General features: G+C 43.4%; 16 non-coding genes across 16 annotated transcripts; all 16 read left to right on the forward strand.

Moving 5' to 3' along the window:
* The first annotated feature begins 444 nt into the window (after positions 1-444).
* LOC141198088 (U2 spliceosomal RNA) lies at positions 445-635 on the forward strand. Its single transcript, XR_012270052.1, has one exon. It is a non-coding gene; the product is annotated as a U2 spliceosomal RNA (small nuclear RNA).
* Positions 636-1,750: 1,115 nt separating this feature from the next.
* LOC141198089 (U2 spliceosomal RNA) lies at positions 1,751-1,941 on the forward strand. Its single transcript, XR_012270053.1, has one exon. It is a non-coding gene; the product is annotated as a U2 spliceosomal RNA (small nuclear RNA).
* Positions 1,942-3,056: 1,115 nt separating this feature from the next.
* Positions 3,057-3,247, forward strand: LOC141198090 (U2 spliceosomal RNA). Its single transcript, XR_012270054.1, has one exon. It is a non-coding gene; the product is annotated as a U2 spliceosomal RNA (small nuclear RNA).
* Positions 3,248-4,362: 1,115 nt separating this feature from the next.
* On the forward strand, positions 4,363-4,553 carry LOC141198091 (U2 spliceosomal RNA). Its single transcript, XR_012270055.1, has one exon. It is a non-coding gene; the product is annotated as a U2 spliceosomal RNA (small nuclear RNA).
* Positions 4,554-5,665: 1,112 nt separating this feature from the next.
* Positions 5,666-5,856, forward strand: LOC141198092 (U2 spliceosomal RNA). The gene has a single exon (XR_012270056.1). It is a non-coding gene; the product is annotated as a U2 spliceosomal RNA (small nuclear RNA).
* A 1,115-nt stretch (positions 5,857-6,971) lies between these two features.
* LOC141198093 (U2 spliceosomal RNA) lies at positions 6,972-7,162 on the forward strand. The gene has a single exon (XR_012270057.1). It is a non-coding gene; the product is annotated as a U2 spliceosomal RNA (small nuclear RNA).
* A 1,115-nt stretch (positions 7,163-8,277) lies between these two features.
* On the forward strand, positions 8,278-8,468 carry LOC141198094 (U2 spliceosomal RNA). Its single transcript, XR_012270058.1, has one exon. It is a non-coding gene; the product is annotated as a U2 spliceosomal RNA (small nuclear RNA).
* Positions 8,469-9,583: 1,115 nt separating this feature from the next.
* Positions 9,584-9,774, forward strand: LOC141198095 (U2 spliceosomal RNA). Its single transcript, XR_012270059.1, has one exon. It is a non-coding gene; the product is annotated as a U2 spliceosomal RNA (small nuclear RNA).
* A 7,045-nt stretch (positions 9,775-16,819) lies between these two features.
* LOC141197873 (U2 spliceosomal RNA) lies at positions 16,820-17,004 on the forward strand. Its single transcript, XR_012269899.1, has one exon. It is a non-coding gene; the product is annotated as a U2 spliceosomal RNA (small nuclear RNA).
* Positions 17,005-18,119: 1,115 nt separating this feature from the next.
* LOC141198457 (U2 spliceosomal RNA) lies at positions 18,120-18,310 on the forward strand. The gene has a single exon (XR_012270407.1). It is a non-coding gene; the product is annotated as a U2 spliceosomal RNA (small nuclear RNA).
* Positions 18,311-19,425: 1,115 nt separating this feature from the next.
* Positions 19,426-19,616, forward strand: LOC141198097 (U2 spliceosomal RNA). Its single transcript, XR_012270061.1, has one exon. It is a non-coding gene; the product is annotated as a U2 spliceosomal RNA (small nuclear RNA).
* A 1,115-nt stretch (positions 19,617-20,731) lies between these two features.
* Positions 20,732-20,922, forward strand: LOC141198098 (U2 spliceosomal RNA). The gene has a single exon (XR_012270062.1). It is a non-coding gene; the product is annotated as a U2 spliceosomal RNA (small nuclear RNA).
* A 1,115-nt stretch (positions 20,923-22,037) lies between these two features.
* LOC141198099 (U2 spliceosomal RNA) lies at positions 22,038-22,228 on the forward strand. Its single transcript, XR_012270063.1, has one exon. It is a non-coding gene; the product is annotated as a U2 spliceosomal RNA (small nuclear RNA).
* A 1,115-nt stretch (positions 22,229-23,343) lies between these two features.
* On the forward strand, positions 23,344-23,534 carry LOC141198101 (U2 spliceosomal RNA). The gene has a single exon (XR_012270064.1). It is a non-coding gene; the product is annotated as a U2 spliceosomal RNA (small nuclear RNA).
* A 1,115-nt stretch (positions 23,535-24,649) lies between these two features.
* Positions 24,650-24,840, forward strand: LOC141198443 (U2 spliceosomal RNA). Its single transcript, XR_012270393.1, has one exon. It is a non-coding gene; the product is annotated as a U2 spliceosomal RNA (small nuclear RNA).
* Positions 24,841-25,949: 1,109 nt separating this feature from the next.
* LOC141198527 (U2 spliceosomal RNA) lies at positions 25,950-26,140 on the forward strand. Its single transcript, XR_012270474.1, has one exon. It is a non-coding gene; the product is annotated as a U2 spliceosomal RNA (small nuclear RNA).
* The last annotated feature ends 213 nt before the right edge of the window (positions 26,141-26,353 follow it).

The following is a 26,353-nucleotide window of genomic DNA, read 5'->3' on the forward strand; positions in this document are numbered from 1 at the left end:
GGAATGTGGCAATGGAACGCTGGCTGCGCGTGTCATAATAGGCTCTGAGCCTTTATATACCTGTGCACAGCAGCAGCCACCTTCAGTCTGCTGCTGGACAGCCAGCAGCAGCAGCAGCAGGAGAGGTATGTAATCAGGAGCCCTCCTGCTAAGGGTAGACAGCTGCTCGTTCCACCCCACCCCCCGCCTTAATTGGTTCTCCTCCCTTCCAACGGTGTTGAGGCGGGTGGGAACAGCAGGGGGTGAAGGTGCTGTGTTTAAAGAGGTGGAGTTATGCAGATCTAAAACGCGTGGATTGCAGCAGCAGCAAGCCGAAAAGTGCAGGCATGTAAGGGATCTAGAGGTTGACAACATGTCTTCTTAACGGGAGTCCAGGAGCTCATCTCCACAAATGGACTTTTCAGGATCCTTGGGTGGCTCCGTAGTTTGAAACCAATTCTGGTTATCGCTTCTCGGCCTTTTGGCTAAGATCAAGTGTAGTATCTGTTCTTATCAGTTTAATATCTGATACGTCCCCTATCTGGGGACCATATATTAAATGGATTTTTAGAACAGGGAGATGGAAAAAGAGCTTGCTCTGTCCACTCCACGCATTGACCTGGTATTGCAGTATCTCCAGGACCGGTGCACCCCTTCTTTAATGCAGTTTCTAAAATCAGAAAGAATTGAATTCAATGTTTTTTGTTCATTTTGCTTGTTTGTCGGATTTTGGGATGGACTCTTTGGCTTTGCTTTTCTTCTCCTCATTGGATTTTTCATGTTCAAAGTTGCAGAAGCCAGATTACAAGCTCATTTTGGTTCAACTTCAGCAACTGTGCATTGCATTGCCATGTAATGTGATGCAATGCTATCTTTCTAGCTCTCCCTTTTTACTTCCTTTTGGATAAACAGACATATTAGGCAAGCATTTTGGAGCTTTCACCTAAATAACTACAGGTGGTGAGATAAGCTGCACAATATAATTGACCTTTCAGTATATTGTTGCACACACACCATCTATTTAGCAAATGCCCTTGTTATCAACAGCAGCCTTTTAAACTCACCTGAGCTAACAGGTATGTGCGCTGGTTACTCTGCTGCGCTTAAAATTTCTTTTTTGGTTTGCTACAATGCCTTTTCTGAAACGTTGTCTCCTTCTGCTGGAACACTGACTTCTTTCATTTAATGCCTGCAGACTATAAAAGAGAACCCAACCCAAAAAGTTTGGTTGATTAGTCTGTGGCATTCTGTTAAACTGTTGCTTATGGCGGTCTCTGTGAGCTTCTCAGCGACATTCAGCCAGCCAGGTATCCTGCCTGCAGTAGATGGAATGTGGCAATGGAACGCTGGCTGCGCGTGTCATAATAGGCTCTGAGCCTTTATATACCTGTGCACAGCAGCAGCCACCTTCAGTCTGCTGCTGGACAGCCAGCAGCAGCAGCAGCAGGAGAGGTATGTAATCAGGAGCCCTCCTGCTAAGGGTAGACAGCTGCTCGTTCCACCCCACCCCCCGCCTTAATTGGTTCTCCTCCCTTCCAACGGTGTTGAGGCGGGTGGGAACAGCAGGGGGTGAAGGTGCTGTGTTTAAAGAGGTGGAGTTATGCAGATCTAAAACGCGTGGATTGCAGCAGCAGCAAGCCGAAAAGTGCAGGCATGTAAGGGATCTAGAGGTTGACAACATGTCTTCTTAACGGGAGTCCAGGAGCTCATCTCCACAAATGGACTTTTCAGGATCCTTGGGTGGCTCCGTAGTTTGAAACCAATTCTGGTTATCGCTTCTCGGCCTTTTGGCTAAGATCAAGTGTAGTATCTGTTCTTATCAGTTTAATATCTGATACGTCCCCTATCTGGGGACCATATATTAAATGGATTTTTAGAACAGGGAGATGGAAAAAGAGCTTGCTCTGTCCACTCCACGCATTGACCTGGTATTGCAGTATCTCCAGGACCGGTGCACCCCTTCTTTAATGCAGTTTCTAAAATCAGAAAGAATTGAATTCAATGTTTTTTGTTCATTTTGCTTGTTTGTCGGATTTTGGGATGGACTCTTTGGCTTTGCTTTTCTTCTCCTCATTGGATTTTTCATGTTCAAAGTTGCAGAAGCCAGATTACAAGCTCATTTTGGTTCAACTTCAGCAACTGTGCATTGCATTGCCATGTAATGTGATGCAATGCTATCTTTCTAGCTCTCCCTTTTTACTTCCTTTTGGATAAACAGACATATTAGGCAAGCATTTTGGAGCTTTCACCTAAATAACTACAGGTGGTGAGATAAGCTGCACAATATAATTGACCTTTCAGTATATTGTTGCACACACACCATCTATTTAGCAAATGCCCTTGTTATCAACAGCAGCCTTTTAAACTCACCTGAGCTAACAGGTATGTGCGCTGGTTACTCTGCTGCGCTTAAAATTTCTTTTTTGGTTTGCTACAATGCCTTTTCTGAAACGTTGTCTCCTTCTGCTGGAACACTGACTTCTTTCATTTAATGCCTGCAGACTATAAAAGAGAACCCAACCCAAAAAGTTTGGTTGATTAGTCTGTGGCATTCTGTTAAACTGTTGCTTATGGCGGTCTCTGTGAGCTTCTCAGCGACATTCAGCCAGCCAGGTATCCTGCCTGCAGTAGATGGAATGTGGCAATGGAACGCTGGCTGCGCGTGTCATAATAGGCTCTGAGCCTTTACATACCTGTGCACAGCAGCAGCCACCTTCAGTCTGCTGCTGGACAGCCAGCAGCAGCAGCAGCAGGAGAGGTATGTAATCAGGAGCCCTCCTGCTAAGGGTAGACAGCTGCTCGTTCCACCCCACCCCCCGCCTTAATTGGTTCTCCTCCCTTCCAACGGTGTTGAGGCGGGTGGGAACAGCAGGGGGTGAAGGTGCTGTGTTTAAAGAGGTGGAGTTATGCAGATCTAAAACGCGTGGATTGCAGCAGCAGCAAGCCGAAAAGTGCAGGCATGTAAGGGATCTAGAGGTTGACAACATGTCTTCTTAACGGGAGTCCAGGAGCTCATCTCCACAAATGGACTTTTCAGGATCCTTGGGTGGCTCCGTAGTTTGAAACCAATTCTGGTTATCGCTTCTCGGCCTTTTGGCTAAGATCAAGTGTAGTATCTGTTCTTATCAGTTTAATATCTGATACGTCCCCTATCTGGGGACCATATATTAAATGGATTTTTAGAACAGGGAGATGGAAAAAGAGCTTGCTCTGTCCACTCCACGCATTGACCTGGTATTGCAGTATCTCCAGGACCGGTGCACCCCTTCTTTAATGCAGTTTCTAAAATCAGAAAGAATTGAATTCAATGTTTTTTGTTCATTTTGCTTGTTTGTCGGATTTTGGGATGGACTCTTTGGCTTTGCTTTTCTTCTCCTCATTGGATTTTTCATGTTCAAAGTTGCAGAAGCCAGATTACAAGCTCATTTTGGTTCAACTTCAGCAACTGTGCATTGCATTGCCATGTAATGTGATGCAATGCTATCTTTCTAGCTCTCCCTTTTTACTTCCTTTTGGATAAACAGACATATTAGGCAAGCATTTTGGAGCTTTCACCTAAATAACTACAGGTGGTGAGATAAGCTGCACAATATAATTGACCTTTCAGTATATTGTTGCACACACACCATCTATTTAGCAAATGCCCTTGTTATCAACAGCAGCCTTTTAAACTCACCTGAGCTAACAGGTATGTGCGCTGGTTACTCTGCTGCGCTTAAAATTTCTTTTTTGGTTTGCTACAATGCCTTTTCTGAAACGTTGTCTCCTTCTGCTGGAACACTGACTTCTTTCATTTAATGCCTGCAGACTATAAAAGAGAACCCAACCCAAAAAGTTTGGTTGATTAGTCTGTGGCATTCTGTTAAACTGTTGCTTATGGCGGTCTCTGTGAGCTTCTCAGCGACATTCAGCCAGCCAGGTATCCTGCCTGCAGTAGATGGAATGTGGCAATGGAACGCTGGCTGCGTGTGTCATAATAGGCTCTGAGCCTTTATATACCTGTGCACAGCAGCAGCCACCTTCAGTCTGCTGCTGGACAGCCAGCAGCAGCAGCAGCAGGAGAGGTATGTAATCAGGAGCCCTCCTGCTAAGGGTAGACAGCTGCTCGTTCCACCGCACCCCCCGCCTTAATTGGTTCTCCTCCCTTCCAACGGTGTTGAGGCGGGTGGGAACAGCAGGGGGTGAAGGTGCTGTGTTTAAAGAGGTGGAGTTATGCAGATCTAAAACGCGTGGATTGCAGCAGCAGCAAGCCGAAAAGTGCAGGCATGTAAGGGATCTAGAGGTTGACAACATGTCTTCTTAACGGGAGTCCAGGAGCTCATCTCCACAAATGGACTTTTCAGGATCCTTGGGTGGCTCCGTAGTTTGAAACCAATTCTGGTTATCGCTTCTCGGCCTTTTGGCTAAGATCAAGTGTAGTATCTGTTCTTATCAGTTTAATATCTGATACGTCCCCTATCTGGGGACCATATATTAAATGGATTTTTAGAACAGGGAGATGGAAAAAGAGCTTGCTCTGTCCACTCCACGCATTGACCTGGTATTGCAGTATCTCCAGGACCGGTGCACCCCTTCTTTAATGCAGTTTCTAAAATCAGAAAGAATTGAATTCAATGTTTTTTGTTCATTTTGCTTGTTTGTCGGATTTTGGGATGGACTCTTTGGCTTTGCTTTTCTTCTCCTCATTGGATTTTTCATGTTCAAAGTTGCAGAAGCCAGATTACAAGCTCATTTTGGTTCAACTTCAGCAACTGTGCATTGCATTGCCATGTAATGTGATGCAATGCTATCTTTCTAGCTCTCCCTTTTTACTTCCTTTTGGATAAACAGACATATTAGGCAAGCATTTTGGAGCTTTCACCTAAATAACTACAGGTGGTGAGATAAGCTGCACAATATAATTGACCTTTCAGTATATTGTTGCACACACACCATCTATTTAGCAAATGCCCTTGTTATCAACAGCAGCCTTTTAAACTCACCTGAGCTAACAGGTATGTGCGCTGGTTACTCTGCTGCGCTTAAAATTTCTTTTTTGGTTTGCTACAATGCCTTTTCTGAAACGTTGTCTCCTTCTGCTGGAACACTGACTTCTTTCATTTAATGCCTGCAGACTATAAAAGAGAACCCAACCCAAAAAGTTTGGTTGATTAGTCTGTGGCATTCTGTTAAACTGTTGCTTATGGCGGTCTCTGTGAGCTTCTCAGCGACATTCAGCCAGCCAGGTATCCTGCCTGCAGTAGATGGAATGTGGCAATGGAACGCTGGCTGCGCGTGTCATAATAGGCTCTGAGCCTTTATATACCTGTGCACAGCAGCAGCCACCTTCAGTCTGCTGCTGGACAGCCAGCAGCAGCAGCAGGAGAGGTATGTAATCAGGAGCCCTCCTGCTAAGGGTAGACAGCTGCTCGTTCCACCCCACCCCCCGCCTTAATTGGTTCTCCTCCCTTCCAACGGTGTTGAGGCGGGTGGGAACAGCAGAGGGTGAAGGTGCTGTGTTTAAAGAGGTGGAGTTATGCAGATCTAAAACGCGTGGATTGCAGCAGCAGCAAGCCGAAAAGTGCAGGCATGTAAGGGATCTAGAGGTTGACAACATGTCTTCTTAACGGGAGTCCAGGAGCTCATCTCCACAAATGGACTTTTCAGGATCCTTGGGTGGCTCCGTAGTTTGAAACCAATTCTGGTTATCGCTTCTCGGCCTTTTGGCTAAGATCAAGTGTAGTATCTGTTCTTATCAGTTTAATATCTGATACGTCCCCTATCTGGGGACCATATATTAAATGGATTTTTAGAACAGGGAGATGGAAAAAGAGCTTGCTCTGTCCACTCCACGCATTGACCTGGTATTGCAGTATCTCCAGGACCGGTGCACCCCTTCTTTAATGCAGTTTCTAAAATCAGAAAGAATTGAATTCAATGTTTTTTGTTCATTTTGCTTGTTTGTCGGATTTTGGGATGGACTCTTTGGCTTTGCTTTTCTTCTCCTCATTGGATTTTTCATGTTCAAAGTTGCAGAAGCCAGATTACAAGCTCATTTTGGTTCAACTTCAGCAACTGTGCATTGCATTGCCATGTAATGTGATGCAATGCTATCTTTCTAGCTCTCCCTTTTTACTTCCTTTTGGATAAACAGACATATTAGGCAAGCATTTTGGAGCTTTCACCTAAATAACTACAGGTGGTGAGATAAGCTGCACAATATAATTGACCTTTCAGTATATTGTTGCACACACACCATCTATTTAGCAAATGCCCTTGTTATCAACAGCAGCCTTTTAAACTCACCTGAGCTAACAGGTATGTGCGCTGGTTACTCTGCTGCGCTTAAAATTTCTTTTTTGGTTTGCTACAATGCCTTTTCTGAAACGTTGTCTCCTTCTGCTGGAACACTGACTTCTTTCATTTAATGCCTGCAGACTATAAAAGAGAACCCAACCCAAAAAGTTTGGTTGATTAGTCTGTGGCATTCTGTTAAACTGTTGCTTATGGCGGTCTCTGTGAGCTTCTCAGCGACATTCAGCCAGCCAGGTATCCTGCCTGCAGTAGATGGAATGTGGCAATGGAACGCTGGCTGCGCGTGTCATAATAGGCTCTGAGCCTTTATATACCTGTGCACAGCAGCAGCCACCTTCAGTCTGCTGCTGGACAGCCAGCAGCAGCAGCAGCAGGAGAGGTATGTAATCAGGAGCCCTCCTGCTAAGGGTAGACAGCTGCTCGTTCCACCCCACCCCCCGCCTTAATTGGTTCTCCTCCCTTCCAACGGTGTTGAGGCGGGTGGGAACAGCAGGGGGTGAAGGTGCTGTGTTTAAAGAGGTGGAGTTATGCAGATCTAAAACGCGTGGATTGCAGCAGCAGCAAGCCGAAAAGTGCAGGCATGTAAGGGATCTAGAGGTTGACAACATGTCTTCTTAACGGGAGTCCAGGAGCTCATCTCCACAAATGGACTTTTCAGGATCCTTGGGTGGCTCCGTAGTTTGAAACCAATTCTGGTTATCGCTTCTCGGCCTTTTGGCTAAGATCAAGTGTAGTATCTGTTCTTATCAGTTTAATATCTGATACGTCCCCTATCTGGGGACCATATATTAAATGGATTTTTAGAACAGGGAGATGGAAAAAGAGCTTGCTCTGTCCACTCCACGCATTGACCTGGTATTGCAGTATCTCCAGGACCGGTGCACCCCTTCTTTAATGCAGTTTCTAAAATCAGAAAGAATTGAATTCAATGTTTTTTGTTCATTTTGCTTGTTTGTCGGATTTTGGGATGGACTCTTTGGCTTTGCTTTTCTTCTCCTCATTGGATTTTTCATGTTCAAAGTTGCAGAAGCCAGATTACAAGCTCATTTTGGTTCAACTTCAGCAACTGTGCATTGCATTGCCATGTAATGTGATGCAATGCTATCTTTCTAGCTCTCCCTTTTTACTTCCTTTTGGATAAACAGACATATTAGGCAAGCATTTTGGAGCTTTCACCTAAATAACTACAGGTGGTGAGATAAGCTGCACAATATAATTGACCTTTCAGTATATTGTTGCACACACACCATCTATTTAGCAAATGCCCTTGTTATCAACAGCAGCCTTTTAAACTCACCTGAGCTAACAGGTATGTGCGCTGGTTACTCTGCTGCGCTTAAAATTTCTTTTTTGGTTTGCTACAATGCCTTTTCTGAAACGTTGTCTCCTTCTGCTGGAACACTGACTTCTTTCATTTAATGCCTGCAGACTATAAAAGAGAACCCAACCCAAAAAGTTTGGTTGATTAGTCTGTGGCATTCTGTTAAACTGTTGCTTATGGCGGTCTCTGTGAGCTTCTCAGCGACATTCAGCCAGCCAGGTATCCTGCCTGCAGTAGATGGAATGTGGCAATGGAACGCTGGCTGCGCGTGTCATAATAGGCTCTGAGCCTTTATATACCTGTGCACAGCAGCAGCCACCTTCAGTCTGCTGCTGGACAGCCAGCAGCAGCAGCAGCAGGAGAGGTATGTAATCAGGAGCCCTCCTGCTAAGGGTAGACAGCTGCTCGTTCCACCCCACCCCCCGCCTTAATTGGTTCTCCTCCCTTCCAACGGTGTTGAGGCGGGTGGGAACAGCAGGGGGTGAAGGTGCTGTGTTTAAAGAGGTGGAGTTATGCAGATCTAAAACGCGTGGATTGCAGCAGCAGCAAGCCGAAAAGTGCAGGCATGTAAGGGATCTAGAGGTTGACAACATGTCTTCTTAACGGGAGTCCAGGAGCTCATCTCCACAAATGGACTTTTCAGGATCCTTGGGTGGCTCCGTAGTTTGAAACCAATTCTGGTTATCGCTTCTCGGCCTTTTGGCTAAGATCAAGTGTAGTATCTGTTCTTATCAGTTTAATATCTGATACGTCCCCTATCTGGGGACCATATATTAAATGGATTTTTAGAACAGGGAGATGGAAAAAGAGCTTGCTCTGTCCACTCCACGCATTGACCTGGTATTGCAGTATCTCCAGGACCGGTGCACCCCTTCTTTAATGCAGTTTCTAAAATCAGAAAGAATTGAATTCAATGTTTTTTGTTCATTTTGCTTGTTTGTCGGATTTTGGGATGGACTCTTTGGCTTTGCTTTTCTTCTCCTCATTGGATTTTTCATGTTCAAAGTTGCAGAAGCCAGATTACAAGCTCATTTTGGTTCAACTTCAGCAACTGTGCATTGCATTGCCATGTAATGTGATGCAATGCTATCTTTCTAGCTCTCCCTTTTTACTTCCTTTTGGATAAACAGACATATTAGGCAAGCATTTTGGAGCTTTCACCTAAATAACTACAGGTGGTGAGATAAGCTGCACAATATAATTGACCTTTCAGTATATTGTTGCACACACACCATCTATTTAGCAAATGCCCTTGTTATCAACAGCAGCCTTTTAAACTCACCTGAGCTAACAGGTATGTGCGCTGGTTACTCTGCTGCGCTTAAAATTTCTTTTTTGGTTTGCTACAATGCCTTTTCTGAAACGTTGTCTCCTTCTGCTGGAACACTGACTTCTTTCATTTAATGCCTGCAGACTATAAAAGAGAACCCAACCCAAAAAGTTTGGTTGATTAGTCTGTGGCATTCTGTTAAACTGTTGCTTTTGGCGGTCTCTGTGAGCTTCTCAGCGACATTCAGCCAGCCAGGTATCCTGCCTGCAGTAGATGGAATGTGGCAATGGAACGCTGGCTGCGCGTGTCATAATAGGCTCTGAGCCTTTATATACCTGTGCACAGCAGCAGCCACCTTCAGTCTGCTGCTGGACAGCCAGCAGCAGCAGCAGCAGGAGAGGTATGTAATCAGGAGCCCTCCTGCTAAGGGTAGACAGCTGCTCGTTCCACCCCACCCCCCGCCTTAATTGGTTCTCCTCCCTTCCAACGGTGTTGAGGCGGGTGGGAACAGCAGGGGGTGAAGGTGCTGTGTTTAAAGAGGTGGAGTTATGCAGATCTAAAACGCGTGGATTGCAGCAGCAGCAAGCCGAAAAGTGCAGGCATGTAAGGGATCTAGAGGTTGACAACATGTCTTCTTAACGGGAGTCCAGGAGCTCATCTCCACAAATGGACTTTTCAGGATCCTTGGGTGGCTCCGTAGTTTGAAACCAATTCTGGTTATCGCTTCTCGGCCTTTTGGCTAAGATCAAGTGTAGTATCTGTTCTTATCAGTTTAATATCTGATACGTCCCCTATCTGGGGACCATATATTAAATGGATTTTTAGAACAGGGAGATGGAAAAAGAGCTTGCTCTGTCCACTCCACGCATTGACCTGGTATTGCAGTATCTCCAGGACCGGTGCACCCCTTCTTTAATGCAGTTTCTAAAATCAGAAAGAATTGAATTCAATGTTTTTTGTTCATTTTGCTTGTTTGTCGGATTTTGGGATGGACTCTTTGGCTTTGCTTTTCTTCTCCTCATTGGATTTTTCATGTTCAAAGTTGCAGAAGCCAGATTACAAGCTCATTTTGGTTCAACTTCAGCAACTGTGCATTGCATTGCCATGTAATGTGATGCAATGCTATCTTTCTAGCTCTCCCTTTTTACTTCCTTTTGGATAAACAGACATATTAGGCAAGCATTTTGGAGCTTTCACCTAAATAACTACAGGTGGTGAGATAAGCTGCACAATATAATTGACCTTTCAGTATATTGTTGCACACACACCATCTATTTAGCAAATGCCCTTGTTATCAACAGCAGCCTTTTAAACTCACCTGAGCTAACAGGTATGTGCGCTGGTTACTCTGCTGCGCTTAAAATTTCTTTTTTGGTTTGCTACAATGCCTTTTCTGAAACGTTGTCTCCTTCTGCTGGAACACTGACTTCTTTCATTTAATGCCTGCAGACTATAAAAGAGAACCCAACCCAAAAAGTTTGGTTGATTAGTCTGTGGCATTCTGTTAAACTGTTGCTTATGGCGGTCTCTGTGAGCTTCTCAGCGACATTCAGCCAGCCAGGTATCCTGCCTGCAGTAGATGGAATGTGGCAATGGAACGCTGGCTGCGCGTGTCATAATAGGCTCTGAGCCTTTATATACCTGTGCACAGCAGCAGCCACCTTCAGTCTGCTGCTGGACAGCCAGCAGCAGCAGCAGCAGGAGAGGTATGTAATCAGGAGCCCTCCTGCTAAGGGTAGACAGCTGCTCGTTCCACCCCACCCCCCGCCTTAATTGGTTCTCCTCCCTTCCAACGGTGTTGAGGCGGGTGGGAACAGCAGGGGGTGAAGGTGCTGTGTTTAAAGAGGTGGAGTTATGCAGATCTAAAACGCGTGGATTGCAGCAGCAGCAAGCCGAAAAGTGCAGGCATGTAAGGGATCTAGAGGTTGACAACATGTCTTCTTAACGGGAGTCCAGGAGCTCATCTCCACAAATGGACTTTTCAGGATCCTTGGGTGGCTCCGTAGTTTGAAACCAATTCTGGTTATCGCTTCTCAGCCTTTTGGCACGATCTGTAGTGGGTTGTGACATTGGGCTGAAGGTTACTGTGGTGGCAGAACCGATTCTTGGCCTTTGGAGATATCCAGTGCTGCTTTTGGGAATCGGTGCTAAAGCTGCAGTGCCTTTTCTTTACGGAGGACGGTGTGTTGGAGGGAGGACGAACTTCGTGGAGGCTGCGATCCGTGTGTGATATTTTCCTTGGTATCTGGAAAAGAAGAGGAAAATCATGGAGACAAGGAGAAACCCTGGAGGAAGGAAGGAGAATCAAGCAAGCAACCCGAATGATTATTTCTCGGAGGAGCATCCGCTGAAGGACACCATCAGGTTCGTGGTTGCTCCTGACCACCGGCAGGTGAAAGATTCTCAATTTATTTTCAATGTTATTTGTAAGCTCTTGAAGATCGACAAGGAGCATCTTTTTTGCTTTCAATCTTTTTTTTCTCGAGGACTTTATGATGTTACGCTTAATAAAGCCTCGCAGTGTGAAAGTGCCTACGCTCTTTATGAAGTAAATAAAGAGAAGGTAGAGCTGGAGGGGGTGAAAGTAATCCCCTCTTTTCAGTTTTCAATGAAAGTACTGACGATTCATTTGTTTAGTCCATTTATTACAGACTCTGAGGTTGAAAGTTACCTATCAATGTATTGTGACAAAATCATCCCTAAGAGACGCGGGGAAACACAGTTTGGAGTGTGGAACGGGAAACGTGTGTATGTGGTATCATTTAGGAAGAACCCGAATGAGGAGGGGGGCGTGTCCAGACCTCCGCCGCAGGTTTATATCAACCATAGCCGCGGTTATTTATTCTTCCCAGGGATGCCACACTACTGCCGTGTGTGTAAAAAATATGGACATCTGGATGCAGAATGTAACAAGTGTTTTAGTTGCATGGGTACTCCTCACCAGATGGATGAGTGCCCTAAAAATAAGAAAAAGGAGGTAGAGGAGATGGACACATCGCCTGAAGAACAGCAACAAGAAGCTAAAGACGATGTGGAAGCAGGCATTGCTGCTGAAGAGGAAAAAGGGGAAGAGGAGAAAGAAAGGAGTGAGAAGGAGGAGACAGAAAGAAAGAGAAAAGAGGAAGAGGAGGGACGGGCAATGAAGGAGAAGAAGAAGGAGGAACGGGTTAAAAAATCACAAGAAGAAGAGGAAAGGAAGTTGGAAGAAAGGAAGAGAAAGAAGGAAGAGGAAAAACAGAAGAGGATAGAGGACATAGAAAAAAGGGCCATGGAGATAAAGAAACAGATGGAAAGGAAAAAGAGAGAAGAGCAGAAGAAAGAAGATAAGAAGAAAGAAGATAAGAATGAAAAGAAGAAGATAGAAGAACAGAAGAAAGAAGATCAGAAGAGAGAAGAGAAGAGTCAAATGTTGCAAGAAATTTCTCCACTAAGTAAAGGGAGTAGTTGTGCAGGGGAAAGTGATATTCCAGAAGTAGTGGAGTCCACTCCTACTAATTCCCTGTCGCAGAGCTTACCTTGCGCGCAGGTACAAATGGACTGCACAGAAAAATCTCTAAAAAGAAGTGTGGATAGAAGTGATAATGAAGGAATACCATGTGGTGGGAAAGTAAAGGCTTTAGAAGCAACAAGTCTGCTGGGGAGTGTGTCATCTTCGGATGTATCAGATCTGGAGGTAGACCCATCTTCTCCGGCAGTAGAGAATGAGGGCGGAGGGAAGAGCCCTGCACTAAATGTTAGAAGATGATCCGCTCAATGTCCCTGAATGTTCAGGGGTTTAACGACCTATATAAGAGAACTGCTTTATATGATTTTTTAAATAATGAAAATATTGATTTTATCTTTCTACAAGAATGTAATTTGACAAAAAAAATAAGCTATGAATATTTACAGGGTATATGGAAGGGTAACTTATGCTTTTCTGGTGGGAACGAGTCAAAAAGTGATGGTGTGGGGTTTTTATGCTCTAAAGATTGGGAGATTGTAAATTATGAAGAGATATACCCTGGGAGGATTTTAAGAATTGATGTGCAGAAAAATGGGAAGAAAGTGAGGTGTTTTAATGTGTATGCAAATGCAGAAAAAGCCTTGAGATTACATTTGTTTGAACTGTTGCAGCTGTTTTTACCTGGAGTAGATCCATTAGTTTTAGGTGGGGATTTTAATTGTCATTTAAAAAATGTAAAAGATGGGTCAGCTTCATGTCTTAGAAATATTTTAGCAGCTTTTAATCTTAAAGATACATGGGCATTAGATGGACAAAAAAAGGAGCATGAAGTCACTTGGGTGGGGAGAGGTGTTTCATCCAGAATAGATTATATTTTTATATCTCAAGCCCTAACATGCTCAGGTTTTAAAACGCATTCAACACCTTTTTCAGATCATAAAATAATAGAATGTAGTTTTAAAATAGAATCCGACGTGGATAAAAGACCGTCACACTGGAAATTAAATGTATCCCTACTACAAGGCGAGGTGGTTATGGAAGGTTTTAAAAAGCTGTATGAAAAACTGAAGCTAAAAAAAACGTTTTTTAAATCTATTTTTAATTGGTGGGATTTTGTCAAGAAGGAGGTAAAAATATTTTTTATTAAAGAAGGAAAGAAGAAAGCTGCTGCAAAACGTATTTTTTATAATGATCTTAATGCTAAACTGCAATGTTTTTTTCACCTCGAAAATAACGGATGTGATCTGCAGGAGGCGATCCGAACAACAAAAGAAAAGATCCAAAACTGCCTGAAAGAAAAAGGTAAAGAAATTATTTTTAATTCCCGAGTAAAAGTTTTAGACGAGGATGAAAAATGCACAAAATTCTTTTTTAAAAAAATATGTGACAAGAAGGATTATATGAAGGTTTTGGAAGGAGAAACAAGTTTGGAGGGGAAGAAGATGAAAGCAAAAGAATTTTATGATGATTTATTTTCTGTTAAAAACACGGATGTGTCTCTAAAAAAACATTTTTTAGAAGGACTGGAAAAAAATTTTAATGCGGAAGATAAATCTTTTTTAATAGGGAATTTTACTAAAGAGGAAGTTTTTAATACAATTAATACGCTACAAAATAACAAAACGCCGGGAGCAGATGGACTACCTGTTGAATTTTACAAGTGTTTATGGGAGATCATGGGTGAGGATTTTTATGAAGTAATTTTAGAAGCAGAAGCATCTTTTAGTGTCCCAGAGTCGTGGTGGGAGGGTCTTATTGTTTTATTATTTAAGAAAGGAAATAAAGAACTGATTAAAAATTGGAGACCAATAACCCTTTTAAATACGGACTGTAAGGTATATGCAAAGTTACTAGCAAATAGATTAAAAAAGGTAATCGGCTCAGTAATAGAAGTGGATCAGACGTGTGCAGTGCCAAATCGGAGAATCAGCGACTCATTGATTTTAATCAGGGATGTTTTATGGGATGTTTTAGACAGAAAACAAAAGCTTGCTCTAATTACTTTGGATTTTGAAAAAGCGTACGATAGAGTTGCCCATGATTTTTTATTTGCAGTTTTAGAGAAAATGGGATGCCCGGATGTTTTTAGCAAACGTATTAAATCTCTTTACAAATCATGTTTTAGCAAAATATCTATTAATGGTTTTTTATCTGATAATGTAAAAATAAACTGTGGCGTTAAACAGGGGTGTCCCTTATCCCCTATTCTTTTTATTTGTGCAATTGAACCACTTTTAGCAGCTTTTAGGAGAGATAAGGTAATCAATGGTTTTTTTATTCCCGGGAGTTGCAATGAACAAGTTAAAGTGGTGGCATATATATGGATGATGTGACGGTTTTAGTTAAAGACACTAGAAGCATGAACAGAGCCATAAGAACAGTGGATTGGTTTGGGGGCGCATCGGGTTTTAAAATTAACATGGAAAAATCTGGTATTTTAACTGTTGGTGATTTTATTGTAGATTCTGAGTGTAAATTAACAAGAATGAATGAAGTAAAAATTTTAGGTATTTATTTCTCAGAGTCAGGTGGTAATGTAAGAAATTGGGAGTCTCTGCTGGAAAGAGTTAAGAAAAAGATTACTTTCTGGCAGTTGAGAGATCTTACCCTGGAAGGAAAAATTTTAATTATTAGACAGGTTTTACTCCCAATGTTTTTATATGTCTCAACAGTTTTTATCCCCCAAAATAATATCATGAAGAGAGTTATTAAGGTATGTTTTAATTTTTTATGGAGATCCAAGATGGAAAGAGTAAAGAGAGAGGAGATATATAAATCAAAGAAAAAAGGTGGGAAAGGTTTTCCGGATATTAGGTCCTTTTTATATGCAAAGTATGTAGCGAACTGTGTATGCACTTTATTAGGACCAGGCTCTAAGCTAAAGTTGTTTTCTATATATAATTTAGGTTTCTATATTAGAAATTATAAATGGTTGGAGATGTCTCTAAATAGGCCTTATAGGTTTTTACCTCCAGGAAATTATATTGTTTTAGAAAAAATTTTAAGAGATTTTAAACTTAAGATGGTCGAAATAAATGTTCTTAAATGCCATAAAAAAATCCTAAAAATCCTGGAAGAGAGAATAGGTATCAGTCCTGTGGAACTTTTTTCATTCAAAATTGTGGAAAGAATCTGGATGAATGTAAATTATAGTGTGTTATCTAATGAACACAGGGATTTACTCTGGTGTATAGTAAAAGACTGCCTGCCAACCCGTGAGTTCCAACACAGGCGTGGGTTGGTAAGATCTGAAGTGTGCCCAAGATCCAGGTGTGGGAATAGTGAAACACCCATGCACATCTTCTGGAATTGTAATTTTGCACAGACAATATGGAGGAAAGTGTGCAATATAGTGAGAGCTGTGAGTACTGTTAATTTTTTGGATTTTAACAGAGTATTTTATGGGATGGGGATAAGAGAGGAGGATTTTAAAATTGTATGGATTATTATTGCATGTGTGAAGGCGGCATTGTGGAAAGCAAGGAACATTTTAGTGTTTAAACATAAGGAAGTAACAGTCGACCAGTGTATTAAATTATGTCTAAGTTATTTGTACATGTATTTCTGGAGGGACAAAATGACGCTTGGCAAGGTGAAAGCAAATGAGAAATGGAAACAATGTAAATGGAATGAACTTACCTTGTAAGATTTGATTTTTTGAAAACCTGTGGAAAAACAAAAAAAGAAGAACAAAAACAAACAAAAAAAAATAGCCAAAACTATATAATTTTTAAAAAAAAAAAAAAAAAGAGGGAAAAAATAAATAAATATATATATATAAAAGAAAAAGAAAATAAAAGATTTGGAGAAGTATTAAAATTGGTAGAATGCACGATGATGGATTTGAGTCTTCTTATCTTTTTGTTGATTCCAAGACTTTGTAATCTGAGTGTTAAAAAAAAAAAAAATCTTTTGAAAAGGCAGTTTTTTCCTTGGGCTGCCCTAGTAAATTGATGCATATTACACACTGGTTTGGTGCACTTGTTAGTACGCCAGGTGGCTCATAGAGTTATCTGATGGAAAACATGGCCCTCCAGGATTGAAGTCACTAGGCTGGGTAAGTGTGAGGGCTTTGGAGCAATGTGCCCCAGGAGTAGGTGCCCTGGTGGGAGTCCAAGCTTACTGGGACTGGGAACCCCAGAAAGACTTGGCTTCGTAGCACGCCGCACCTTTGCCAATCATACTTTCTGAGCAACCCCCCCTATTCCTGGCCTCCGGGCTAGGAAGGGGAATTTTTATAAACCCGGTCGGAGGTCCGGTCAGCTTTGGGCTGAGAAACCAACACAGGCTCCAGCTCCACTAGGGTGGCAGCCTAGATGGAAGCTGGGAGCACGAAAACGGCTCTTCTCCGGCTTCGGCTAGGGAGAGCATCGGAGATCCCTGACCCTCGCTGTGGCCTTCTGGCTCGGAGGGATGGGGATGGTTTATTGGGGACCCTCTCTTCCGGGAAGGGTCCACATGAATCCTCGCCTCGTGCGCTGTTTTGGTGTGACTTCGGTCACATTTTTCAGTGCCTTGGATGCAGCTTCAATCAAAAAAAAATCTGTTCTTATCAGTTTAATATCTGATACGTCCCCTATCTGGGGACCATATATTAAACGGATTTTTAGAACAGGGAGATGGAAAAAGAGCTTGCTCTGTCCACTCCACGCATTGACCTGGTATTGCAGTATCTCCAGGACCGGTGCACCCCTTCTTTAATGCAGTTTCTAAAATCAGAAAGAATTGAATTCAATGTTTTTTGTTCATTTTGCTTGTTTGTCGGATTTTGGGATGGACTCTTTGGCTTTGCTTTTCTTCTCCTCATTGGATTTTTCATGTTCAAAGTTGCAGAAGCCAGATTACAAGCTCATTTTGGTTCAACTTCAGCAACTGTGCATTGCATTGCCATGTAATGTGATGCAATGCTATCTTTCTAGCTCTCCCTTTTTACTTCCTTTTGGATAAACAGACATATTAGGCAAGCATTTTGGAGCTTTCACCTAAATATCTACAGGTGGTGAGATAAGCTGCACAATATAATTGACCTTTCAGTATATTGTTGCACACACACCATCTATTTAGCAAATGCCCTTGTTATCAACAGCAGCCTTTTAAACTCACCTGAGCTAACAGGTATGTGCGCTGGTTACTCTGCTGCGCTTAAAATTTCTTTTTTGGTTTGCTACAATGCCTTTTCTGAAACGTTGTCTCCTTCTGCTGGAACACTGACTTCTTTCATTTAATGCCTGCAGACTATAAAAGAGAACCCAACCCAAAAAGTTTGGTTGATTAGTCTGTGGCATTCTGTTAAACTGTTGCTTATGGCGGTCTCTGTGAGCTTCTCAGCGACATTCAGCCAGCCAGGTATCCTGCCTGCAGTAGATGGAATGTGGCAATGGAACGCTGGCTGCGCGTGTCATAATAGGCTCTGAGCCTTTATATACCTGTGCACAGCAGCAGCCACCTTCAGTCTGCTGCTGGACAGCCAGCAGCAGCAGCAGCAGGAGAGGTATGTAATCAGGAGCCCTCCTGCTAAGGGTAGACAGCTGCTCGTTCCACCCCACCCCCCGCCTTAATTGGTTCTCCTTCCTTCCAACGGTGTTGAGGCGGGTGGGAACAGCAGGGGGTGAAGGTGCTGTGTTTAAAGAGGTGGAGTTATGCAGATCTAAAACGCGTGGATTGCAGCAGCAGCAAGCCGAAAAGTGCAGGCATGTAAGGGATCTAGAGGTTGACAACATGTCTTCTTAACGGGAGTCCAGGAGCTCATCTCCACAAATGGACTTTTCAGGATCCTTGGGTGGCTCCGTAGTTTGAAACCAATTCTGGTTATCGCTTCTCGGCCTTTTGGCTAAGATCAAGTGTAGTAACTGTTCTTATCAGTTTAATATCTGATACGTCCCCTATCTGGGGACCATATATTAAATGGATTTTTAGAACAGGGAGATGGAAAAAGAGCTTGCTCTGTCCACTCCACGCATTGACCTGGTATTGCAGTATCTCCAGGACCGGTGCACCCCTTCTTTAATGCAGTTTCTAAAATCAGAAAGAATTGAATTCAATGTTTTTTGTTCATTTTGCTTGTTTGTCGGATTTTGGGATGGACTCTTTGGCTTTGCTTTTCTTCTCCTCATTGGATTTTTCATGTTCAAAGTTGCAGAAGCCAGATTACAAGCTCATTTTGGTTCAACTTCAGCAACTGTGCATTGCATTGCCATGTAATGTGATGCAATGCTATCTTTCTAGCTCTCCCTTTTTACTTCCTTTTGGATAAACAGACATATTAGGCAAGCATTTTGGAGCTTTCACCTAAATAACTACAGGTGGTGAGATAAGCTGCACAATATAAATGACCTTTCAGTATATTGTTGCACACACACCATCTATTTAGCAAATGCCCTTGTTATCAACAGCAGCCTTTTAAACTCACCTGAGCTAACAGGTATGTGCGCTGGTTACTCTGCTGCGCTTAAAATTTCTTTTTTGGTTTGCTACAATGCCTTTTCTGAAACGTTGTCTCCTTCTGCTGGAACACTGACTTCTTTCATTTAATGCCTGCAGACTATAAAAGAGAACCCAACCCAAAAAGTTTGGTTGATTAGTCTGTGGCATTCTGTTAAACTGTTGCTTATGGCGGTCTCTGTGAGCTTCTCAGCGACATTCAGCCAGCCAGGTATCCTGCCTGCAGTAGATGGAATGTGGCAATGGAACGCTGGCTGCGCGTGTCATAATAGGCTCTGAGCCTTTATATACCTGTGCACAGCAGCAGCCACCTTCAGTCTGCTGCTGGACAGCCAGCAGCAGCAGCAGCAGGAGAGGTATGTAATCAGGAGCCCTCCTGCTAAGGGTAGACAGCTGCTCGTTCCACCCCACCCCCCGCCTTAATTGGTTCTCCTCCCTTCCAACGGTGTTGAGGCGGGTGGGAACAGCAGGGGGTGAAGGTGCTGTGTTTAAAGAGGTGGAGTTATGCAGATCTAAAACGCGTGGATTGCAGCAGCAGCAAGCCGAAAAGTGCAGGCATGTAAGGGATCTAGAGGTTGACAACATGTCTTCTTAACGGGAGTCCAGGAGCTCATCTCCACAAATGGACTTTTCAGGATCCTTGGGTGGCTCCGTAGTTTGAAACCAATTCTGGTTATCGCTTCTCGGCCTTTTGGCTAAGATCAAGTGTAGTATCTGTTCTTATCAGTTTAATATCTGATACGTCCCCTATCTGGGGACCATATATTAAATGGATTTTTAGAACAGGGAGATGGAAAAAGAGCTTGCTCTGTCCACTCCACGCATTGACCTGGTATTGCAGTATCTCCAGGACCGGTGCACCCCTTCTTTAATGCAGTTTCTAAAATCAGAAAGAATTGAATTCAATGTTTTTTGTTCATTTTGCTTGTTTGTCGGATTTTGGGATGGACTCTTTGGCTTTGCTTTTCTTCTCCTCATTGGATTTTTCATGTTCAAAGTTGCAGAAGCCAGATTACAAGCTCATTTTGGTTCAACTTCAGCAACTGTGCATTGCATTGCCATGTAATGTGATGCAATGCTATCTTTCTAGCTCTCCCTTTTTACTTCCTTTTGGATAAACAGACATATTAGGCAAGCATTTTGGAGCTTTCACCTAAATAACTACAGGTGGTGAGATAAGCTGCACAATATAATTGACCTTTCAGTATATTGTTGCACACACACCATCTATTTAGCAAATGCCCTTGTTATCAACAGCAGCCTTTTAAACTCACCTGAGCTAACAGGTATGTGCGCTGGTTACTCTGCTGCGCTTAAAATTTCTTTTTTGGTTTGCTACAATGCCTTTTCTGAAACGTTGTCTCCTTCTGCTGGAACACTGACTTCTTTCATTTAATGCCTGCAGACTATAAAAGAGAACCCAACCCAAAAAGTTTGGTTGATTAGTCTGTGGCATTCTGTTAAACTGTTGCTTATGGCGGTCTCTGTGAGCTTCTCAGCGACATTCAGCCAGCCAGGTATCCTGCCTGCAGTAGATGGAATGTGGCAATGGAACGCTGGCTGCGCGTGTCATAATAGGCTCTGAGCCTTTATATACCTGTGCACAGCAGCAGCCACCTTCAGTCTGCTGCTGGACAGCCAGCAGCAGCAGCAGCAGGAGAGGTATGTAATCAGGAGCCCTCCTGCTAAGGGTAGACAGCTGCTCGTTCCACCCCACCCCCCGCCTTAATTGGTTCTCCTCCCTTCCAACGGTGTTGAGGCGGGTGGGAACAGCAGGGGGTGAAGGTGCTGTGTTTAAAGAGGTGGAGTTATGCAGATCTAAAACGCGTGGATTGCAGCAGCAGCAAGCCGAAAAGTGCAGGCATGTAAGGGATCTAGAGGTTGACAACATGTCTTCTTAACGGGAGTCCAGGAGCTCCTCTCCACAAATGGACTTTTCAGGATCCTTGGGTGGCTCCGTAGTTTGAAACCAATTCTGGTTATCGCTTCTCGGCCTTTTGGCTAAGATCAAGTGTAGTATCTGTTCTTATCAGTTTAATATCTGATACGTCCCCTATCTGGGGACCATATATTAAATGGATTTTTAGAACAGGGAGATGGAAAAAGAGCTTGCTCTGTCCACTCCACGCATTGACCTGGTATTGCAGTATCTCCAGGACCGGTGCACCCCTTCTTTAATGCAGTTTCTAAAATCAGAAAGAATTGAATTCAATGTTTTTTGTTCATTTTGCTTGTTTGTCGGATTTTGGGATGGACTCTTTGGCTTTGCTTTTCTTCTCCTCATTGGATTTTTCATGTTCAAAGTTGCAGAAGCCAGATTACAAGCTCATTTTGGTTCAACTTCAGCAACTGTGCATTGCATTGCCATGTAATGTGATGCAATGCTATCTTTCTAGCTCTCCCTTTTTACTTCCTTTTGGATAAACAGACATATTAGGCAAGCATTTTGGAGCTTTCACCTAAATAACTACAGGTGGTGAGATAAGCTGCACAATATAATTGACCTTTCAGTATATTGTTGCACACACACCATCTATTTAGCAAATGCCCTTGTTATCAACAGCAGCCTTTTAAACTCACCTGAGCTAACAGGTATGTGCGCTGGTTACTCTGCTGCGCTTAAAATTTCTTTTTTGGTTTGCTACAATGCCTTTTCTGAAACGTTGTCTCCTTCTGCTGGAACACTGACTTCTTTCATTTAATGCCTGCAGACTATAAAAGAGAACCCAACCCAAAAAGTTTGGTTGATTAGTCTGTGGCATTCTGTTAAACTGTTGCTTATGGCGGTCTCTGTGAGCTTCTCAGCGACATTCAGCCAGCCAGGTATCCTGCCTGCAGTAGATGGAATGTGGCAATGGAACGCTGGCTGCGCGTGTCATAATAGGCTCTGAGCCTTTATATACCTGTGCACAGCAGCAGCCACCTTCAGTCTGCTGCTGGACAGCCAGCAGCAGCAGCAGCAGGAGAGGTATGTAATCAGGAGCCCTCCTGCTAAGGGTAGACAGCTGCTCGTTCCAACCCACCCCCCGCCTTAATTGGTTCTCCTCCCTTCCAACGGTGTTGAGGCGGGTGGGAACAGCAGGGGGTGAAGGTGCTGTGTTTAAAGAGGTGGAGTTATGCAGATCTAAAACGCGTGGATTGCAGCAGCAGCAAGCCGAAAAGTGCAGGCATGTAAGGGATCTAGAGGTTGACAACATGTCTTCTTAACGGGAGTCCAGGAGCTCATCTCCACAAATGGACTTTTCAGGATCCTTGGGTGGCTCCGTAGTTTGAAACCAATTCTGGTTATCGCTTCTCGGCCTTTTGGCTAAGATCAAGTGTAGTATCTGTTCTTATCAGTTTAATATCTGATACGTCCCCTATCTGGGGACCATATATTAAATGGATTTTTAGAACAGGGAGATGGAAAAAGAGCTTGCTCTGTCCACTCCACGCATTGACCTGGTATTGCAGTATCTCCAGGACCGGTGCACCCCTTCTTTAATGCAGTTTCTAAAATCAGAAAGAATTGAATTCAATGTTTTTTGTTCATTTTGCTTGTTTGTCGGATTTTGGGATGGACTCTTTGGCTTTGCTTTTCTTCTCCTCATTGGATTTTTCATGTTCAAAGTTGCAGAAGCCAGATTACAAGCTCATTTTGGTTCAACTTCAGCAACTGTGCATTGCATTGCCATGTAATGTGATGCAATGCTATCTTTCTAGCTCTCCCTTTTTACTTCCTTTTGGATAAACAGACATATTAGGCAAGCATTTTGGAGCTTTCACCTAAATAACTACAGGTGGTGAGATAAGCTGCACAATATAATTGACCTTTCAGTATATTGTTGCACACACACCATCTATTTAGCAAATGCCCTTGTTATCAACAGCAGCCTTTTAAACTCACCTGAGCTAACAGGTATGTGCGCTGGTTACTCTGCTGCGCTTAAAATTTCTTTTTTGGTTTGCTACAATGCCTTATCTGAAACGTTGTCTCCTTCTGCTGGAACACTGACTTCTTTCATTTAATGCCTGCAGACTATAAAAGAGAACCCAACCCAAAAAGTTTGGTTGATTAGTCTGTGGCATTCTGTTAAACTGTTGCTTATGGCGGTCTCTGTGAGCTTCTCAGCGACATTCAGCCAGCCAGGTATCCTGCCTGCAGTAGATGGAATGTGGCAATGGAACGCTGGCTGCGCGTGTCATAATAGGCTCTGAGCCTTTATATACCTGTGCACAGCAGCAGCCACCTTCAGTCTGCTGCTGGACAGCCAGCAGCAGCAGCAGCAGGAGAGGTATGTAATCAGGAGCCCTCCTGCTAAGGGTAGACAGCTGCTCGTTCCACCCCACCCCCCGCCTTAATTGGTTCTCCTCCCTTCCAACGGTGTTGAGGCGGGTGGGAACAGCAGGGGGTGAAGGTGCTGTGTTTAAAGAGGTGGAGTTATGCAGATCTAAAACGCGTGGATTGCAGCAGCAGCAAGCCGAAAAGTGCAGGCATGTAAGGGATCTAGAGGTTGACAACATGTCTTCTTAACGGGAGTCCAGGAGCTCATCTCCACAAATGGACTTTTCAGGATCCTTGGGTGGCTCCGTAGTTTGAAACCAATTCTGGTTATCGCTTCTCGGCCTTTTGGCTAAGATCAAGTGTAGTATCTGTTCTTATCAGTTTAATATCTGATACGTCCCCTATCTGGGGACCATATATTAAATGGATTTTTAGAACAGGGAGATGGAAAAAGAGCTTGCTCTGTCCACTCCACGCATTGACCTGGTATTGCAGTATCTCCAGGACCGGTGCACCCCTTCTTTAATGCAGTTTCTAAAATCAGAAAGAATTGAATTCAATGTTTTTTGTTCATTTTGCTTGTTTGTCGGATTTTGGGATGGACTCTTTGGCTTTGCTTTTCTTCTCCTCATTGGATTTTTCATGTTCAAAGTTGCAGAAGCCAGATTACAAGCTCATTTTGGTTCAACTTCAGCAACTGTGCATTGCATTGCCATGTAATGTGATGCAATGCTATCTTTCTAGCTCTCCCTTTTTACTTCCTTTTGGATAAACAGACATATTAGGCAAGCATTTTGGAGCTTTCACCTAAATAACTACAGGTGGTGAGATAAGCTGCACAATATAATTGACCTTTCAGTATATTGTTGCACACACACCATCTATTTAGCAAATGCCCTTGTTATCAACAGCAGCCTTTTAAACTCACCTGAGCTAACAGGTATGTGCGCTGGTTACTCTGCTGCGCTTAAAATTTCTTTTTTGGTTTGCTACAATGCCTTTTCTGAAACGTTGTCTCCTTCTGCTGGAACACTGACTTCTTTCATTTAATGCCTGCAGACTATAAAAGAGAACCCAACCCAAAAAGTTTGGTTGAGTAGTCTGTGGCATTCTGTTAAACTGTTGCTTATGGCGGTCTCTGTGAGCTTCTCAGCGACATTCAGCCAGCCAGGTATCCTGCCTGCAGTAGATGGAATGTGGCAATGGAACGCTGGCTGCGCGTGTCATAATAGGCTCTGAGCCTTTATATACCTGTGCACAGCAGCAGCCACCTTCAGTCTGCTGCTGGACAGCCAGCAGCAGCAGCAGCAGGAGAGGTATGTAATCAGGAGCCCTCCTGCTAAGGGTAGACAGCTGCTCGTTCCACCCCACCCCCCGCCTTAATTGGTTCTCCTCCCTTCCAACGGTGTTGAGGCGGGTGGGAACAGCAGGGGGTGAAGGTGCTGTGTTTAAAGAGGTGGAGTTATGCAGATCTAAAACGCGTGGATTGCAGCAGCAGCAAGCCGAAAAGTGCAGGCATGTAAGGGATCTAGAGGTTGACAACATGTCTTCTTAACGGGAGTCCAGGAGCTCATCTCCACAAATGGACTTTTCAGGATCCTTGGGTGGCTCCGTAGTTTGAAACCAATTCTGGTTATCGCTTCTCGGCCTTTTGGCTAAGATCAAGTGTAGTATCTGTTCTTATCAGTTTAATATCTGATACGTCCCCTATCTGGGGACCATATATTAAATGGATTTTTAGAACAGGGAGATGGAAAAAGAGCTTGCTCTGTCCACTCCACGCATTGACCTGGTATTGCAGTAACTCCAGGACCGGTGCACCCCTTCTTTAATGCAGTTTCTAAAATCAGAAAGAATTGAATTCAATGTTTTTTGTTCATTTTGCTTGTTTGTCGGATTTTGGGATGGACTCTTTGGCTTTGCTTTTCTTCTCCTCATTGGATTTTTCATGTTCAAAGTTGCAGAAGCCAGATTACAAGCTCATTTTGGTTCAACTTCAGCAACTGTGCATTGCATTGCCATGTAATGTGATGCAATGCTATCTTTCTAGCTCTCCCTTTTTACTTCCTTTTGGATAAACAGACATATTAGGCAAGCATTTTGGAGCTTTCACCTAAATAACTACAGGTGGTGAGATAAGCTGCACAATATAATTGACCTTTCAGTATATTGTTGCACACACACCATCTATTTAGCAAATGCCCTTGTTATCAACAGCAGCCTTTTAAACTCACCTGAGCTAACAGGTATGTGCGCTGGTTACTCTGCTGCGCTTAAAATTTCTTTTTTGGTTTGCTACAATGCCTTTTCTGAAACGTTGTCTCCTTCTGCTGGAACACTGACTTCTTTCATTTAATGCCTGCAGACTATAAAAGAGAACCCAACCCAAAAATTTTGGCTGATTAGTCTGTGGCATTCTGTTAAACTGTTGCTTATGGCGGTCTCTGTGAGCTTCTCAGCGACATTCAGCCAGCCAGGTATCCTGCCTGCAGTAGATGGAATGTGGCAATGGAACGCTGGCTGCGCGTGTCATAATAGGCTCTGAGCCTTTATATACCTGTGCACAGCAGCAGCCACCTTCAGTCTGCTGCTGGACAGCCAGCAGCAGCAGGAGAGGTATGTAATCAGGAGCCCTCCTGCTAAGGGTAGACAGCTGCTCGTTCCACCCCACCCCCCGCCTTAATTGGTTCTCCTCCCTTCCAACGGTGTTGAGGCGGGTGGGAACAGCAGGGGGTGAAGGTGCTGTGTTTAAAGAGGTGGAGTTATGCAGATCTAAAACGCGTGGATTGCAGCAGCAGCAAGCCGAAAAGTGCAGGCATGTAAGGGATCTAGAGGTTGACAACATGTCTTCTTAACGGGAGTCCAGGAGCTCATCTCCACAAATGGACTTTTCAGGATCCTTGGGTGGCTCCGTAGTTTGAAACCAATTCTGGTTATCGCTTCTCGGCCTTTTGGCTAGGATCAAGTGTAGTATCTGTTCTTATCAGTTTAATATCTGATACGTCCCCTATCTGGGGACCATATATTAAATGGATTTTTAGAACAGGGAGATGGAAAAAGAGCTTGCTCTGTCCACTCCACGCATTGACCTGGTATTGGAGTAACTCCAGGACCGGTGCACCCCTTCTTTAATGCAGTTTCTAAAATCAGAAAGAATTGAATTCAATGTTTTTTGTTCATTTTCCTTGTTTGTCGGATTTTGGGATGGACTCTTTGGCTTTGCTTTTCTTCTCCTCATTGGATTTTTCATGTTCAAAGTTGCAGAAGCCAGATTACAAGCTCATTTTGGTTCAACTTCAGCAACTGTGCATTGCATTGCCATGTAATGTGATGCAATGC

Source organism: Phyllobates terribilis, unplaced genomic scaffold, assembly GCF_046119375.1.
Source record: "Phyllobates terribilis strain yellow unplaced genomic scaffold, ASM4611937v1 Scaffold_94__1_contigs__length_6153435, whole genome shotgun sequence".
In the NCBI taxonomy this organism is placed as follows: Eukaryota; Metazoa; Chordata; class Amphibia; order Anura; family Dendrobatidae; genus Phyllobates; species Phyllobates terribilis.